At 35.8% G+C, this 17142-nt stretch overlaps 1 long non-coding RNA gene, 4 other non-coding genes and 3 pseudogenes across 5 annotated transcripts in view; all 8 read left to right on the top strand.

Annotated features, from left to right (window-relative positions):
• The window catches only part of LOC132104553 (uncharacterized), a 343753-nt gene that overhangs the window by 322237 nt on the left and 4374 nt on the right, over positions 1-17142 (top strand). The window lies entirely within an intron of this gene.
• On the top strand, positions 4545-4663 carry LOC132105032 (5S ribosomal RNA). The gene has a single exon (XR_009423746.1). It is a non-coding gene; the product is annotated as a 5S ribosomal RNA (ribosomal RNA).
• LOC132105228 (5S ribosomal RNA) lies at positions 4748-4866 on the top strand (annotated as a pseudogene).
• On the top strand, positions 6001-6119 carry LOC132105058 (5S ribosomal RNA). Its single transcript, XR_009423770.1, has one exon. It is a non-coding gene; the product is annotated as a 5S ribosomal RNA (ribosomal RNA).
• On the top strand, positions 6204-6322 carry LOC132105112 (5S ribosomal RNA). Its single transcript, XR_009423821.1, has one exon. It is a non-coding gene; the product is annotated as a 5S ribosomal RNA (ribosomal RNA).
• On the top strand, positions 6407-6525 carry LOC132105053 (5S ribosomal RNA). The gene has a single exon (XR_009423765.1). It is a non-coding gene; the product is annotated as a 5S ribosomal RNA (ribosomal RNA).
• LOC132105312 (5S ribosomal RNA) lies at positions 7303-7421 on the top strand (annotated as a pseudogene).
• Positions 14522-14634, top strand: LOC132105327 (5S ribosomal RNA; annotated as a pseudogene).

Raw genomic sequence — 17142 nt, forward strand, 5'->3', positions numbered from 1 at the left:
GATGAAAGACATGAAGAAGACAAATTACAACCAAAGGAAACAGAGGAAGGAACAAACAACAGACAGGAAGGAGAAGGAGAAAAAGAAAAAGAAAATAACAATGAACAAATAAGAGAAGAGGACACACAAATTACACCGATGGACATATCTTCAATTCATGGACAAAAAGGAAAAGAACAAGACAAAGAAACTGATAACGAAGGAGAAATTAGTATGGAGGAGGATGAGAAGGAAAAGGCGGAGAGGGGAAAAATACGAAGAAGATCGCTAAAGGTAAAGCCAAATATAGAAAGTTCAAGAAAAAAAGTGAAATGTTTAAATAGGTTTGAGGTGTTAAAGGAATTGGAGGAGAAAGACTGAGAATGATGGGTTTTAGATATTTATTATTTTTCTTTTTAATGGTTTTAAGTGTTGTGACTTTTAATGCAAGAGGACTTTTGAACTTAAAGAAATTTGAAAATATAAAAGAAAAATGTAAAAGAGAAGACATTATTGTACTACAGGAAACAAACTGGAGAGGAAATGTAATGAATGAATATAAAAAGAGATGGGGAGGAGGGATTTTGTACAATAATGGAGATGGGAGGTTTGGGAGAGGTGTGGCTTTTTTAATGAAGGATGATGTTTTTAAAGCAAGTCAAATTTTATACAAAGATACGATGGGTAAATGTATGGTTGTAGAGACAAAACATGAAGGAAGGGAATTGATTTTAGTAAATGTACATGCACCAACGGAGGAGAAGGAAAAGAAAGAGTTTTTTTATGTTTTAAGTAGTTTTGTAAAGAAGTATAAAGAAATAATAATGATGGGGGATTTTAATACGGTTTTTAGTAAACAAGACATGGCAGATGGAATGGTTTTTAAAACTGACAAAGGGAGAAAAGAATTAAAAGCTTTAATGGCAGAAAATAATATGATAGATGTGTGGAGAGAAAGAAATGAAAAGAAAAAAGAGTTTTCAAGAAGGCAAATAGTGGGGCAGTTTGTGTGTGAAACAAGAATTGATTTTATTTTATGTACAAGAAATGTGGAGAATTTTATAGAAAATATTAAGTATGAAGAAACAAGTTTTAGCGATCACAAGTTCTTATTTTTTAAATTGGATTGGAATAAAGTGCAAAGAGGGCCAGGAATATGGGTTTTAAATACAAAAATGTTAGAAAATGAAGACTATGTATTAAAGGTTAAAGAAATTATAGAAAAAGAAAAGGAAAATGAAATGTATGAAGAAGATAAGAGAATTTGGTGGGAGAATGTAAAGTTTTTAATAAAAAAATTCTCAATTAAGTATTGTAGCATAATACGCAAATGCAAAAGATACAACGAAAAAAAAATAAAGGAATGTTTGGAAGCGGAATTGAATAAAGAAAATAAAGATATACAAAAGATAAAGGAAATGGATGAAAAACTGAAGGAAATAGAGGAAAAAGAATATGAGGGGGCGAGGTTAAGGAGCAAAGCTAAATATACTGTGGAGGGAGAAAAGTGCACAAAGTTTTTTTTTGATTTGGAAAAAAAGAGAGGGAAAGCTGAAACAATAAAACAGGTAAGAGGGAAAAATGGGGAAGTTGTAGAGGGGAATGAAAAGATTTTAGAAGAAATAAAGAATTTTTATGAAGATCTTTTTAGTGCCAGGGGTGTAGAAGAAAACGAAAAAATTGAATTGTTGAATCGAATAAAAGTAAAAGTGAGTAAGGAAGATAAAAAAGAATGCGATCAAAAAATTGGTGAAGAAGAGATTGAAAGAGCAATACAGCAGCTGAATAAACAGAAAAGTCCAGGAATAGATGGTTTGGGAAGTGAATTTTATATATGTTTTAAAGAGATTTTAACCAAGATTTTAAAGGAAGTTTTTAGTGAGATTTTTGAAAAAGAAGAAGTTAATGAAAGAATGGGGATGGGGATAACAAAACTGATATATAAAAGGAAAGGAGAAAAGGTAGATTTAAAAAACTATAGGCCGATCACAATGCTTAACACAGATTTTAAGATTTTATCAAAGGTTTTAGCAAACAGGTTAAAGGAAGTAATGCCAAGTATAATCGAAACAAACCAAGCATACGGAGTAAAAGGAAGGGATATAGCGGATATAACAATGAGTATAAGAGACACAATATGGTATATGAAAGAACTAAATGAAGATGGTTACATAATTAGTCTAGATTTTGAAAAAGCATTTGATCGGGTTGAACACGAGTATTTATTTGATGTTTTAAAGAAATTTGGTTTTGGGGGAGATTTTATCAAATATATTGAGATTTTATATAAGGGCGCTTTAACGAGAATAAAGTGTAATGGGTTTTTAACAGAATGTTTTAAAATCACAAGATCGATAAGACAGGGTTGTCCGCTTTCGGCATTATTATATTCACTTGTATCGGAACCGTTAGGATTGGCCATAAAACAAAAAGAAGGAATAATTGGAATTGAAATTGAGGAAAATAATGCTGAGGGAAAGGTTTTTCAATATGCTGATGACACAACGATAATAGTAAAAGGAAAGGAGAGCATCAAAGAAGTTATGAATGTTGTAGAGGAATATTGTAAAGGATCTGGGAGTAAAGTAAATGAAGAAAAGACGGTATATATGAGATTTGGTAAAGCAATGGTTTTAAAGGATAGTTTTAATTTTAAGGAAGTGGAAGAAATTAGGATTTTAGGAATTTTAATGGGTAAAAATGAGATGAAAGTAAGAGATGAAATGTGGGTGGAACTAGTAACAGGAATAGAGAGAAGGTTAAATTTTTGGAAATTAAGAACTTTAAACTTAAAAGGGAAGGTTTTAGTATTGAATGTTTTAATGGTGTCTAAGCTATGGAATGTTTTATATGTGTCGCATATGCCAATGTGGACAGAAAAGAGGTTGAAGAAATGTTTTCTTGACTTTTTATGGGAGGGGAAGCCAGCAAGAATAGCTTTTAATACGATTTTAGGGGCGGTAGAGAAGGGGGGTTTAGGTTTAATAGATGTGGAACAGAGGAAAAATAGTTTGAGAGTGAAAGTAGTGAAGAAATACCTACAAGATGAGGACAAACCAGAGTGGAAAAAGACGATGAAATATTTTTTAAACAAATGTGGGGATCTTAACATGGGGGATGGAATTTTATGGATGAAAACGAAGAATTGGATGACAGAAAATTTACCAGAGTTTTATAGAGAAATTTTAAGTGCTTGGGGAAAATTTTTAGATAAAGTTGAGTTTGATCCACATGGGAGAGAACACATTTTAAATCAACCTCTGTTCTTAAACCAAAACATTTTAAAACAAGACAAAGGGATTTTTTTAAAGAAATGGATGGAAGTGGGGATAACAAGAGTGAGAGATGTATTGTATGAATTTAAAGAAGGTTTTTTACCGACACAATTTATTATAGATGCAATGGAGGAGGCAAAAGAGGATTACAGTGAACAAGACATAAAAAATAAATATGAAATCATTAAAAGCGCAATACCCAAAGAGTGGATTAAAAGAATAGAATGTATGGAAGAAGAGCCAAAAGAGAAATGTATTTACGTGAAATTAGGGGAAAAACTGTATGATTTTAAGGAATGTACTCTGAAAATGATTTATTGTTCTTTTAGAGATGGTGTTTTTAAAGAGCCTATTGCAAATGGATACTGGATGCAGAAATTCAAAGATTTAAAAAAAGAGTATATATGGAGAAACATGACAGGGAAGTGTGTGGAAACTAAATTGGGATGTTTGGAGTATTTTATAAGGCATAAAGTGGTTTTTACTGAAATTATTTTAAATAAAATAGGAAGGGAAGAAAATGCTCTGTGTAAAGTGTGCCAGGAAAAGGAAGAGGGGATTTTACATATGTTTTTATATTGTAGAGAACTGGAGGAGTTTTTAAGAAAATGTAAATGTTTAATTAAAGATGTGACTGAAGACTGGGATGAAAATGTAATGGAATGGAACAGAGTGGTGATGTTTGGTTGGGAAAAAACGTGTCAAAACAAAAATTTTATTAATCTGTGTGTAATGCTAATGAAAAGTGCAATATGGGAGAGAAGAACTGTGGCTAAAAAGGAAATCATTGTGTTGGATGTTTGGACTGTGTTTAAAAGGAAAACCGAATTATATATTGAAAGGCTGTATGTGTATTTTAAAGGTGTAAATATGTTGGATTATTTTTATGATGTTTTTACCCCAAAAGTTTATTGTGTTTTAAATGATTCAATGTGGAAGCTGCCAGGAAGTGAAGGACATTTTTAAATTATCTATGTAAAGGAAAGATGTGTAATGTAGAGATGTGTATAGAAGAAATGCTGTATTTTCTATTGCTTGTGTTTAATCTATTGTACTTTATTTGAAATTTCTTTAATAAAAAAAAAATAAAAAAAAAAATAAAAAAAAGGCTATGCCCGATCTCGTCTGATCTTGGAAGCTAAGCAGGTTTGGGCCTGGTTAGTACTTGGATGGGAGACCGCCTGGGAATACTAGGTGCTGTAAGCTTTTGGGTTTTCTTCCCTACTTACACAATGTACTGGCGATTAGAATGGCTGATCTTTAAATAGCCCTCTCTTTGCAGCAACCTTCGCTTATGGCCATACCAACCTGGCTATGCCCGATCTCGTCTGATCTTGGAAGCTAAGCAGGTTTGGGCCTGGTTAGTACTTGGATGGGAGACCGCCTGGGAATACTAGGTGCTGTAAGCTTTTGGGTTTTCTTCCCTACTTATACAATGTACTGGCGATTAGAATGGCTGATCTTTAAATAGCCCTGTCTTTGCAGCAACCTTCGCTTACGGCCATACCAACCTGGCTTTGCCTGATCTCGTCTGATCTGGGAAGCTAAGCAGGCTTGGGCCTGGTTAGTACTTGGATGGGAGACCGCCTGGGAGTACCAGGTGCTGTAAGCTTTTTGGAAATAAAAAGTATATAATAATCTTGCAAAAAAAAAAAAAAAAGAGTCAATGCCCGATCTCTGAATCTTAGCAGGTTTAGGTCTGGTTAGTACTTGGATGAGAGACCGCCTGGGAATACCAGGTGCTTTAAGCTTTTTGGAAATTTTTCAGTAATTATATAATAATCTTGCCAAAAAAAAAAAATAGTGTCATTGCCCGATCTCTGAATCTTAGCAGGTTTAGGTCTGGTTAGTACTTGGATGGGAGACCGCCTGGGAGTACCAGGTGCTGTAAGCTTTTTTGGAAATTTTTCACTAAGTATATAATAATCTTGCAAAAAAAAAAAAGAGTCAATGCCCGATCTCTGAATCTTAGCAGGTTTAGGTCTGGTTAGTGCTTGGATGAGAGACCGCCTGGGAATACCAGGTGCTTTAAACTTTTTGGAAATTTTTCAGTAATTATATAATAATCTTGCCAAAGAAAAAAATAGTGTCATTACCCGATCTCTGAATATTAGCAGGTTTGGGCCTGGTTAGTACTTGGATGGGAGACCGCCTTGGAATAGCAAGGTGCTTTAAGCTTTTTGGAAATTTTTCACTAAGTATATAATAATCTTGCAAAAAAAGAGACAATGCCCAATCTCTGAATATGATAGTATATAATAATCTTGCAAAAAAAAAGAGTCAATGCCCCAATCTCTGAATATTAGCAGGTTTGGGCCTGGTTAGTACTTGGATGGGAGACCGCCTTGGAATAGCAAGGTGCTTTAAGCTTTTTGGAAATATTTCAGTAAGTATATAATAATCTTGCAAAAAAAAAAAAAAAAAAAGAGTCAATGCCCGATTTCTGAATCTTAGCAGGTTTAGGTCTGGTTAGTACTTGGATAAGAGACCGCCTGGGAATACCAGGTGCTTTAAGCTTTTTGGAAATTTTTCACTAAGTATATAATAATCTTGCAAAAAAAAAAAAAAAAATTGTCAATGCCCGATCTCTGAATCTTAGCAGGTTTAGGTCTGGTTAGTACTTAGATGAGAGACCGCCTGGGAATACCAGGTGCTTTAAGCTTTTGGGTTTTCTTTCCTACTTCTATAATGTACTGGCCATTAGAATGACTGATCTTTAAATAGCCCTCTCTTTGCAGCAACCTTCGCTTACGGCCATACCAACCTGGCTATGCCCGATCTTGTCTGATCTCGGAAGCAAAGCAGGTTTGGGCCTGGTTAGTACTTGGATGGGAGACCGCCTGGGAATACTAGGTGCTGTAAGCTTTTGGGTTTTCTTCCCTACTTACACAATGTACTGGCGATTAGAATGGCTGATCTTTAAATAGCCCTCTCTTTGCAGCAACCTTCGCTTATGGCCATACCAACCTGGCTATGCCTGATCTCGTCTGATCTCGGAAGCTAAGCAGGCTTGGGCCTGGTTAGTACTTGGATGGGAGACCGCCTGGGAATACTAGGTGCTGTAAGCTTTTGGGTTTTCTTCCCTACTTACACAATGTACTGGCGATTAGAATGGCTGATCTTTAAATAGCCCTCTCTTTGCAGCAACCTTCGCTTATGGCCATACCAACCTGGCTATACCTGATCTCGTCTGATCTCGGAAGCTAAGCAGGCTTGGGCCTGGTTAGTACTTGGATAGGAGACTGCCTGGGAGTACCAGGTGCTGTAAGCTTTTTGGAAATTTTTCACTAAGTATATAATAATCTTGCAAAAAAAAAAAAAAAAAAAAAAAGAGTCAATGCCCGATCTCTGAATATAATAGTATATAATAATCTTGCAAAAAAAGAGTCAATGCCCAATCTCTGAATATAATAGTATATAATAATCTTGCAAAAAAAAAAGAGTCAATGCCCCAATCTCTGAATATTAGCAGGTTTGGGCCTGGTTAGTACTTGGATGGGAGACCGCCTTGGAATAGCAAGGTGCTTTAAGCTTTTTGGAAATTTTTCACTAAGTATATAATAATCTTGCAAAAAAAAAAAAAAAAGAGTCAATGCCCGATCTCTGAATCTTAGCAGGTTTAGGTCTGGTTAGTACTTGGATGAGAGACCGCTTGGGAATACCAGGTGCCTTAAATTTTTTTGAAATTTTTCAGTAATTATATAATAATCTTGCCAAAAAAAAAAAAATAGTGTCATTGCCCGATCTCTGAATATTAGCAGGTTTGGGCCTGGTTAGTACTTGGATGGGAGACCGCCTTTGAATAGCAAGGTGCTTTAAGCTTTTTGGAAATTTTTCACTAAGTATATAATAATCTTGCAAAAAAAAAAAAAAGACTCAATGCCCGATCTCTGAATCTTAGCAGGTTTAGGTCTGGTTAGTACTTAGATGAGAGACCGCCTGGGAATACCAGGTGCTTTAAGCTTTTGGGTTTTCTTTCCTACTTATATGATATACTGGCCATTAGAATGGCTGATCTTTAAATAGCCCTCTCTTTGCAGCAACCTTCTCTTACGGCCATACCAACCTGGCTATGCCTGATCTCGTCTGATCTCGGAAGCTAAGCAGGTTTGGGTCTGCTTAGTACTTGGATGGGAGACTGCCTGGGAGTACCAGGTCCTTTAAGCTTTTTGGAAATTTTTCAGTAATTATATAATAATCTTGCAAAAAAAAAAAAAAAAAGTCAATGCTCGATCTCTGAATCTTAGCAGGTTTAGGTCTGGTTAGTACTTGGATGAGAGACCGCCTGGGAATACCAGGTGCTTTAAGCTTTTTGGAAATTTTTCAGTAATTATATAATAATCTTGCCAAAAAAAAAAATAGTATCATTGCCCGATCTCTGAATATTAGCTGGTTTGGGCCTGGTTAGTACTTGGATGGGAGACCGCCTTGGAATAGCAAGGTGCTTTAAGCTTTTTGGAAATTTTTCAGTAAGTATATAATAATCTTGCAAAAAAAGAGTCAATGCCCAATCTCTGAATATAATAGTATATAATAATCTTGCAGAAAAAAAGAGTCAATGCCCCAATCTCTGAATATTAGCAGGTTTGGGCCTGGTTAGTACTTGGATGGGAGACCGCCTTGGAATAGCAAGGTGCTTTAAGCTTTTTGGAAATTTTTCACTAAGTATATAATAATCTTGCAAAAAAAAAAAAAAAAAAGAGTCAATGCCCGATCTCTGAATCTTAGCAGGTTTAGGTCTGGTTAGTACTTGGATGAGAGACCGCCTGGGAATACCAGGTGCTTTAAGCTTTTGGGTTTTCTTTCCTACTTATATAATGTACTGGCCATTAGAATGACTGATCTTTAAATAGCCCTCTCTTTGCAGCAACCTTCGCTTACGGCCATACCAACCTGAGGGCGCTAGAGAGCTACAGGAAGTGTTGGCTGCAGTTGGGAGAGGAAGGCTCTCCTCCATTTTTATTTTTCTGTCAGTGTTTGTTTTGTGAGTTGTTTTTGGACTTTAGTTTATTTTTTGTGTTTTTTCAGTTTTAAACCACCTAACAGCAGCATCTTGCTGGCTGGAGGGTGGTTAATTTTTTGTTTGATTTTTGTACAATGGACGGATTATTGGCAAACGACACTGGACTGGCTGGAGAGACACGCATGGCAAACGACACTGGAATGGCTGGAGAGACACGTATGGCAAACGAAACTGGACTGGCTGGAGAGACACGTATGGCAAACGACACTGGACTGCTTGGAGAGACACGTATGGCAAATGACCCTGGACTGGCTGGAGAGACACGCATGGCAAATGACCCTGGAGTGGAGTATCGACAACGAGCAGGACACGGTAAAAAACAAGATGCAAGAGATAAAATTGGTGAAAGGAAATACTTAAAGGAGGCAACTGTGATTGTGAATGTCGAGAACGTAAATGAGGTGAGAGCTGTGGATATTATTAAAGCGGTGACGGAAAAATGTGGATATGGTAAAATGTTAGCACTAAGACCAAGACAAGGAAAGGAATATGAACTGACAATGGAGAAAGAAGAAACATGTGATGAACTGACTGAGGGATTGTTAATTAAAGGAGTTAACTGTGAGATAAAGAAACTGCAAAATAGAGATTATGTTGTTTCCTTCATGCACCTGCCCGTCTACCTTGATGATAAAGACATTTTTAGAAAATTGGAGGGATGGGGAGTTAATCCCATTTCAAAATTAAAAAGAAGATGCTACCCGGGCACTGAAATAGAGGATGGAACAAGGTTTTTAAAAGTGAGATTCCCCAAGGAGGTGGCATCATTGCCCTACAGCACAAAGCTGGAAACAGCAGAAGGGCCGCAGTACTTTAGGGTGATGCACAGCCACCAGGTGAAGACCTGTAAGCTGTGCATGAGCCCGGATCATCTGCTCAAAGAATGCCCTGAATTTAAGTGTCACAAGTGCGAGGAAAGGGGACATTTCGCAAGGGATTGCAATGCGGTCAGATGCCCGGAGTGTCAAAAGATTTTAAACAAGTGTGAGTGTTGGATGGAGGGAGAGGAAGGAGGTCTGGAGCATCGGGTGGACGGACAGGTGCATAAAGGAAACACTGAAGAGGAAGGAGATATTGATGAAGGACAAGGGGATGAAGGATTATCACAAAAGGAAACAGAAGGAGGAACAGGAAACCAAGAGGAAGAAGAAGAAGGAAAAAAGAATGATATGGATGAGGAACAAACAGCAGAACAGAATACCCAATGGACAGAAATGGAAATATCTGACAGTTTTAAAAATCTTTTGGATAATGTGGAGAGGGATGAACAGGGAATGTATGATCAAAACAAAGAAATGGACAGTGAAGAAGAAACAAGGATGGACAACAGGGGAAAAGACAGAGGGGAGAGAGGACAAAATAGAAGAAGAACATTAAAGGTAAAACCAAATGTGGAAAATGCAAGAAAAAAGTTAATGACAAGGGGCCGAGTAAAAAGTGTAAACAGATATGAAGTGTTAAGAGGGCTGGAGGGAGAAGATGGAAAATAATGGTTTTTATGTATTTATTTTTATTTATTTTAATGGTTTTAAGTTGTGTTACTTTTAATGCAAGGGGATTGATGGACATGGGTAAATTTGAAAAGGTGAAAGAAATGTGTAAAGGAGAGGATGTGATTTTATTACAAGAAACTAACTGGAGGGAAGAGTACATGACTGAAATAAGGGAAAGGTGGAGCGGAGAGATTTTATATAACAATGGTGATGGGAGGCTTGGAAGAGGAGTTGCGATTTTAATAAAAGAAAACTGTGGGGTATCATGTAAAACAATATATAATGACGTAGATGGGAAATGTATTGCGGTTGAAATGGAGTATGAGGAGAAAAAAGTTATTGTAGTTAATATTCATGCACCGACTGTAGAGAATGAAAAGAAGGAATATTTTAATGTATTAAGAGATTTTTTTAAAAAGCATAAAGAAGTTATTATGATGGGTGATTTTAATACCGTTTTCAGTAAATTAGAAATGGGTGAGGGAATGGTTTTTAAAAATGATAAAGGAAGAAAAGAACTGAAACTATTAATGGAAGAAAATAATATGATTGATGTATGGAGAGAAAGAAATGAAAAAAAGAAAGAATATTCAAGGAGGCAATTAGTAGGGAATTTTATGTGTAAGACAAGGATTGATTTTATTTTGTGTACAAGGAACATTGAAGGATATATCGGTAACATTAAATATGAAGAATCAAGCTTAAGTGACCATAAACCAATTTTTTTGCAAGTAGACTGGAGTTCAGTGAAAAGAGGGCCGGGTGTATGGGTGTTAAATGTAGAGGTTTTGAAGAATGAGGAGTATGTTTTAAGTATTAAAGAAATTATTGAAAAAGAAAAGGAGAATGAAATGTACAGTGAAGATAAAAGGATATGGTGGGAAAATGTTAAATATTTAGTTAAAAAATTCACAATAAAGTATTGCAAATTAATACAGATATGTAAGAGGAAGAAGGAGAGAGAAATAAGAGAAAAATTGGAAAAGGAATTAAATGAGAATGGGAAAGATATACAAAAAATAAAAGAATTGGAGGGAAAATTGAAAGAAATGGAAGAGAAAAAATATGAAGGAGCAAGACTAAGAAGTAAAGCTAAATATACTGTGGAGGGAGAAAAATGTACAAAATATTTCTTTGATCTAGAAAAAATACGAGGGAAAGCTGGAATGATTAAAGAAATAAGAGGAAAAAATGGTGTAGTGGTGGAAACAAATGAGGAAATATTAAAAGAAGTAAAAGCATATTATGAGAACCTGTTTAGTACTGAGGGGTTGAAGGAAGAAGAGAAATTGGAGTTACTTAAGCAAATAAAAACAACAGTAGGAGAAGTAGACAAAAAAGAGTGTGATGAAGAGATAAGAGAAGAAGAGATAAAAAGAGCAATAAGTGAATTAAACAAAAATAAAAGTCCAGGTATAGATGGTTTGGGGAGTGAATTTTATATTGTTTTTAAAGATTTTTTAACCAGTATTTTAAAAGAAGTATATGAAGAGATCTTTAAAAAAGAAGAAATGAATCAGAGAATGGGGATGGGATTATTAAAGTTGATATATAAAAGAAAAGGAGATAAAGTAGACTTAAAAAATTATAGACCAATTACAATGTTGAATACAGATCTGAAAATTTTAACAAAAGTTTTAGCCAACAGATTGAAAGAGGTAATGCCAACCATAATTGAAACAAATCAAGTGTATGGAGTTAAAGGGAAAGATATAGCGGACACAACTTTAAGTATAATAGATAGAATAAGATATATGAAAGAAAAAAACAAAAAAGGATATGTTATTAGTTTGGATTTCGAAAAGGCTTTTGATAGAGTGGAGCATGAATATTTATTTGGAATTTTAAGAAGGTACGGGTTTGGGGAAAATTTTATCAAGTGGATTACAATTTTATATAGGGGAGCAATAACAAGAATACAGTGTAATGGTTTTTTAACTGAATGTTTTAAAATTACTAGATCAATAAGACAAGGATGTCCATTATCAGCGCTTTTATATTCTTTAGTTGCAGAACCATTGGGATTAGCTATTAAAATAGACGAAGACATAAGAGGGATAAACATTGAAGGAAGTGGGGGAAATGAAAAAATATTTCAATATGCAGATGATACGACAATAATAGTTAAAGATATAGAGAGTGTTAATAAAGTAATGGAAGTAGTACAGATGTTTTGTAGGGGATCAGGAGGTAAGATAAATGAAGAAAAAACTATATATATGAGATTTGGAGGAGTGACTGTTTTAACAGAGTATTTTCATTTTAAAGAAACAAAAGAAATAAGGATTTTAGGTGTTCTAATGGGAAAAGAAGAAAGGAATGTTAAAGAAAATATGTGGGAAGAAATAGTAGGAGGTATTGAAAGAAGGTTAAATTTTTGGAAATTGAGGACATTAAGTTTAAAAGGGAAGGTTTTAATTTTAAATGTGTTAATGGTGTCAAAGTTGTGGTATGTTTTATATGTGACTGCTATGCCAATGTGGGTGGAGACAAGGTTGAATAAATGTTTTTTAGATTTTTTATGGAATAGTAAACCGTCAAGAATTGCATATAGTTCATTAATAGGAGAAATAGGGAAAGGAGGGATGGGATTAATTGATGTTGAACAGAGAAAAAATAGCTTAAGAATTAAAATAGTAAAAAAATATCTAGATGATGGTCACAAAACTGCATGGAAAAAGACAATGGAATATTTTTTAAACAAATGTGGGGATTTTAACATGGGGGATGGGATTTTATGGATGAAAACAAAGAATTGGATGACAGAGTGCTTACCAGAGTTTTATAGGGAAATGTTTAGTGCCTGGGGAACATTTTTAGATAGACTTGAGTATGATCCACATGGGAGAGAAAACATTTTAAATCAACCTCTGTTTTTAAACCAAAACATTTTAAAACAAGACAAAGGAATTTTTTTAAAGAAATGGATGGAAGTGGGGATAACAAGAGTGAGAGATGTTTTGTATGAATTTAAAGAAGGGTTTTTACCAACACAATTTATTGTAGATGCAATGGAGGAGGCAAAAGAGGATTACAGTGAACAAGTAATAAAAAATAAATATGAAATCATTAAAAATGCAATACCTAAAGAGTGGATAAAAAGAATAGAAAGTATGGAAGGAGAGCCAAAAGAGAAATGTATTCATGTGAAATTAGGGGGAAAACTGTATGATTTTAAGGAATGTACTGTGAAAATGATTTATTGTGCTTTTAGAGATGATGTTTTTAAAGAGCCGATTGCAAATGGTTACTGGGTGCAGAAATTCAAAGATTTAAAAAAAGAGTGTATATGGAGAAACATGACGGGGAAATGTGTGGAAACAAAATTGGAATGTTTGGAGTATTTTATAAGGCATAAAGTGGTTTTTACTGATGTTATTTTAAATAAAATAGGAATGGAAGAAAATGCTCTGTGTAAAGTGTGCCAGGAAGAGGAAGAGGGGATTTTACATATGTTTTTACATTGTAGAGAGCTAGAGGACTTTTTAAGGAAATGTAAATGTTTAATTAAAGATGTGACTGAGGAGTGGGATGAAAATGTAATGGAATGGAACAGAGTTGTGATGTTTGGTTGGGAAAAAAAGTTTCAAAACAAAAGTTTCATTAATCTGTGTGTAATGCTAATGAAAAGTGCAATATGGGACAGAAGAACTGTGGCTAAAAAGGAAAAAATTGTGTTGGATGTTTGGAGGATGTTTAAAAGAAAAACAGAATTATATACTGAAAGACTGTATGTGTACTTTAAAGGTGTAAATATGTTAGACTCTTTTTATGATGTTTTTACCCCAAAAGTTTATTGTGTTTTAAATGATTTAATGTGGAAGCTGCCAGGAAGTGAAGGAGATTTTTAAATTATCTATGTAAAGGAAAGATGTGTAATGTAGGGATGTGTAAAGACAATGTTCTGTATTTTCTGTTGATTGCGTTTAATCTATTGTATTTTATTGATTGAAATTTCTTAATAAAAAAAAAAAAAAAAAAAAAAAAAAAAAAAAAGGCTATGCCTGATCTCGTCTGATCTCGGAAGCTAAGCAGGTTTTGGGCCTGGTTAGTACTTGGATGGGAGACCGCCTTGGAATAGCAAGGTGCTTTAAGCTTTTTGGAAGTTTTTCACTAAGTATATAATAATCTTGCAAAAAAATAAAAAAAATAGAGTCAATGCCCGATCTCTGAATCTTAGCAGGTTTAGGTCTGGTTAGTACTTGGATGAGAGACCGCCTGGGAATACCAGGTGCTTTAAGCTTTTTGGAAATTTTTCAGTAATTATATAATAATCTTGCCAAAAAAAAAAAAATAGTGTCATTGCCCGATCCCTGAATATTAGCAGGTTTGGGCCTGGTTAGTACTTGGATGGGAGACCACCTTGGAAGAGCAAGGTGCTTTAAGCTTTTTGGAAATTTTTCACTAAGTATATAATAATCTTGCAAAAAAAAAAAAAAGAGTCAATGCCCAATCTCTGAATATTAGCAGGTTTGGGCCTGGTTAGTACTTGGATGGGAGACCGCCTTGGAATAGCAAGGTGCTTTAAGCTTTTTGGAAATTTTTCACTAAGTATATAATAATCTTGCAAAAAAAAGAGTCAATGCCCAATCTCTGAATCTTAGCAGGTTTAGGTCTGGTTAGTACTTGGATGAGAGACCGCCTGGGAATACCTGGTGCTTTAAGCTTTTGGGTTTTCTTTCCTACTTATATAATGTACTGGCCATTAGAATGGCTGATCTTTAAATAGCCCTCTCTTTGCAGCAACCTTCGCTTACGGCCATACCAACCTGGCTATGCCCGATCTCGTCTGATCTCGGAAGCTAAGCAGGTTTGGTTAGTACTTGGATGGGAGACCGCCTGGGAGTACCAGGTGCTGTAAACTTTTTTGAAATTTTTCACTAAGTATTTAATAATTTTGCAAAAAAAAAAAAAAAAGAGTCAATGCCCGATCTCTGAATCTTAGCAAGTTTAGGTCTGGTTTGTACTTGGATGAGAGACCGCCTGGGAATACCAGCTGCTTTAAGCTTTTTGGAAATTTTTCAGTAATTATATAATAATCTTGCCAAAAAAAAAAAAATAGTGTCATTGCCCGATCTCTGAATATTAGCAGGTTTGGGCCTGGTTAGTACTTGGATGGGAGACCGCCTTGGAATAGCAAGGTGCTTTAAGCTTTTTGGAAATTTTTCACTAAGTATATAATAATCTTGCAAAAAAAGAGTCAATACCCAATCTCTGAATATTAGCAGGTTTAGGTCTGGTTAGTACTTGGATGAGAGACCGCCTGGGAATACCAGGTGCTTTAAGCTTTTTGGAAATTGTTCAGTAATTATATAATAATCTTGCCAAAAAAAAAAAATAGTGTCATTGCCCGATCTCTGAATATTAGCAGGTTTGGGCCTGGTTAGTACTTGGATGGGAGACCGCCTTGGAATAGCAAGGTGCTTTAAGCTTTTTGGAAATTTTTCACTAAGTATATAATAATCTTGCAAAAAAAAAAAAAGAGTCAATGCCCAATCTCTGAATATTAGCAGGTTTGGGCCTGGTTAGTACTTGGATGGGAGACCGCCTTGGAATAGCAAGGTTCTTTAAGCTTTTTGGAAATTTTTCAGTAAGTATATAATAATCTTGCAAAAAAAAAAAGAGTCAATGCCCGATCTCTGAATCTTAGCAGGTTTAGGTCTGGTTAGTACTTGGATGAGAGACCGCCTGGGAATACCTGGTGCTTTAAGCTTTTGGGTTTTCTTTCCTACTTATATAATGTACTGGCCATTAGAATGGCTGATCTTTAAATAGCCCTCTCTTTGCAGCAACCTTCGCTTACGGCCATACCAACCTGAGGGCGCTAGAGAGCTAGTGAGGAACAGGAAGTGTGTTGGCTATAGGGAGGTGAGAAAGGCTCACCCAAACTTTTGTGTTGTTTTTTGCGTTGTTGTTTTTTTTCAAGATAAGTATTTTGTTTCAAGTTTTTGTGTTATTTTTGTTATTTGTCCTCCCAACAGCTTTGCTGTTTGGGAGGGATCATTTTAGTTTTGTGTTTTTTTTTGTTAAATGGACGGATTAACAGCTACAGACATGGATTTGGCAAAACAAACAAGGCAGCTAACTGAAAATGGACTGGATAAAAGACAACGAGAAAAGGATTACCCAGAAAGGAGACTCAAACGGATTTATGCAAAGGAAGCAACGGTAGTGATTGATTTGACGGAGGTACAAGATGGGAGAGCAGAGGACATCATAGAAGCGTTGAAAGACAAGATTGAAGTGACTAGCATACTAGCGGTAAGACCAAAAATGATGAAACAATATGAAATTACATTGGAAAAGGAAGAAGATATTGAGAAACTGGAAGAAGGATTGATGATTAAAGGAAAGACTTGTGAAATTAAAAAGTTGAACAATAAGGATTTTGCTGTATCTTTCATGCATCTGCCTGCTTACCTGGAGGATGATGATATTTTAAAGAAGCTGGAGGGATGGGGGGTGACTCCTATCTCACAGATCAAAAGGAGATTCTACCCGGGCACCCGCATTGAGGATGGAACGAGATTCCTGAGAGTACGGTTTCCAAAAGAGGTGGCTTCTCTGCCCTACAGTACGAGAATGGAGACGGAAGAGGGACCTCAGTATTTCAGGGTGATACATAGCCAGCAGGTGAGAACCTGTAGTTTATGTATGAGCCCTGAACACATGATGAAGGACTGTCCGGACTTCAAATGCTTTAAGTGCTCGGAAAGGGGACATTTCGCGAGGGACTGTAATGCGGTGAGGTGCCCGGACTGCAGGCTCGTGCTAAATAAGTGCGAGTGCTGGTTCGGAGAACCACATCAGGAGGAAGAGCAGGGGTGCGGGCAGATACATGAGGGAGACGGTGAAGAGGAGCTACACGAGAACACGGAAGGAACACAAAGAGAGGATACCGCAAGCACAGACGTTGAAGAGGAGAGTGAAAGGACTGGATTAACACAGTGCAGTGAGGAAACGGGGTCACTGATGGAAATAACTCATACTTTACAGATTGAACTGGAAAAGTCAGAGGAGCAGGAGTGGGTCAGCGAGGATGGGAGAATGGACAAAGACAGTGAATGCATCGACGATGCCGGCACTACAGGAATCAATAAAAGAAGAAGACAAACTAAGGTAACACCAAATTTAGAGAAAGCCAAAAGAAAAGTATTAAAACAAGGATGTGAGGAAAAACAGGACAGTGGGGAAATGGTAAAGGAAGGAGAGGGAATGAACTGACAATATGGGGATTTTATGGCTTTTATTTTATTTTATGGTGCTGAAAATTGTGACTTTTAATGCTAGAGGACTAATGAATGTTTATAAATTTGAAAAGGTGAAGGAATTGTGTCAAAATGAAGATGTGATTTTATTGCAAGAGACAAAC

Source organism: Carassius carassius, chromosome 25 (assembly GCF_963082965.1).
Source record: "Carassius carassius chromosome 25, fCarCar2.1, whole genome shotgun sequence".
NCBI lineage: Eukaryota > Metazoa > Chordata > Actinopteri > Cypriniformes > Cyprinidae > Carassius > Carassius carassius.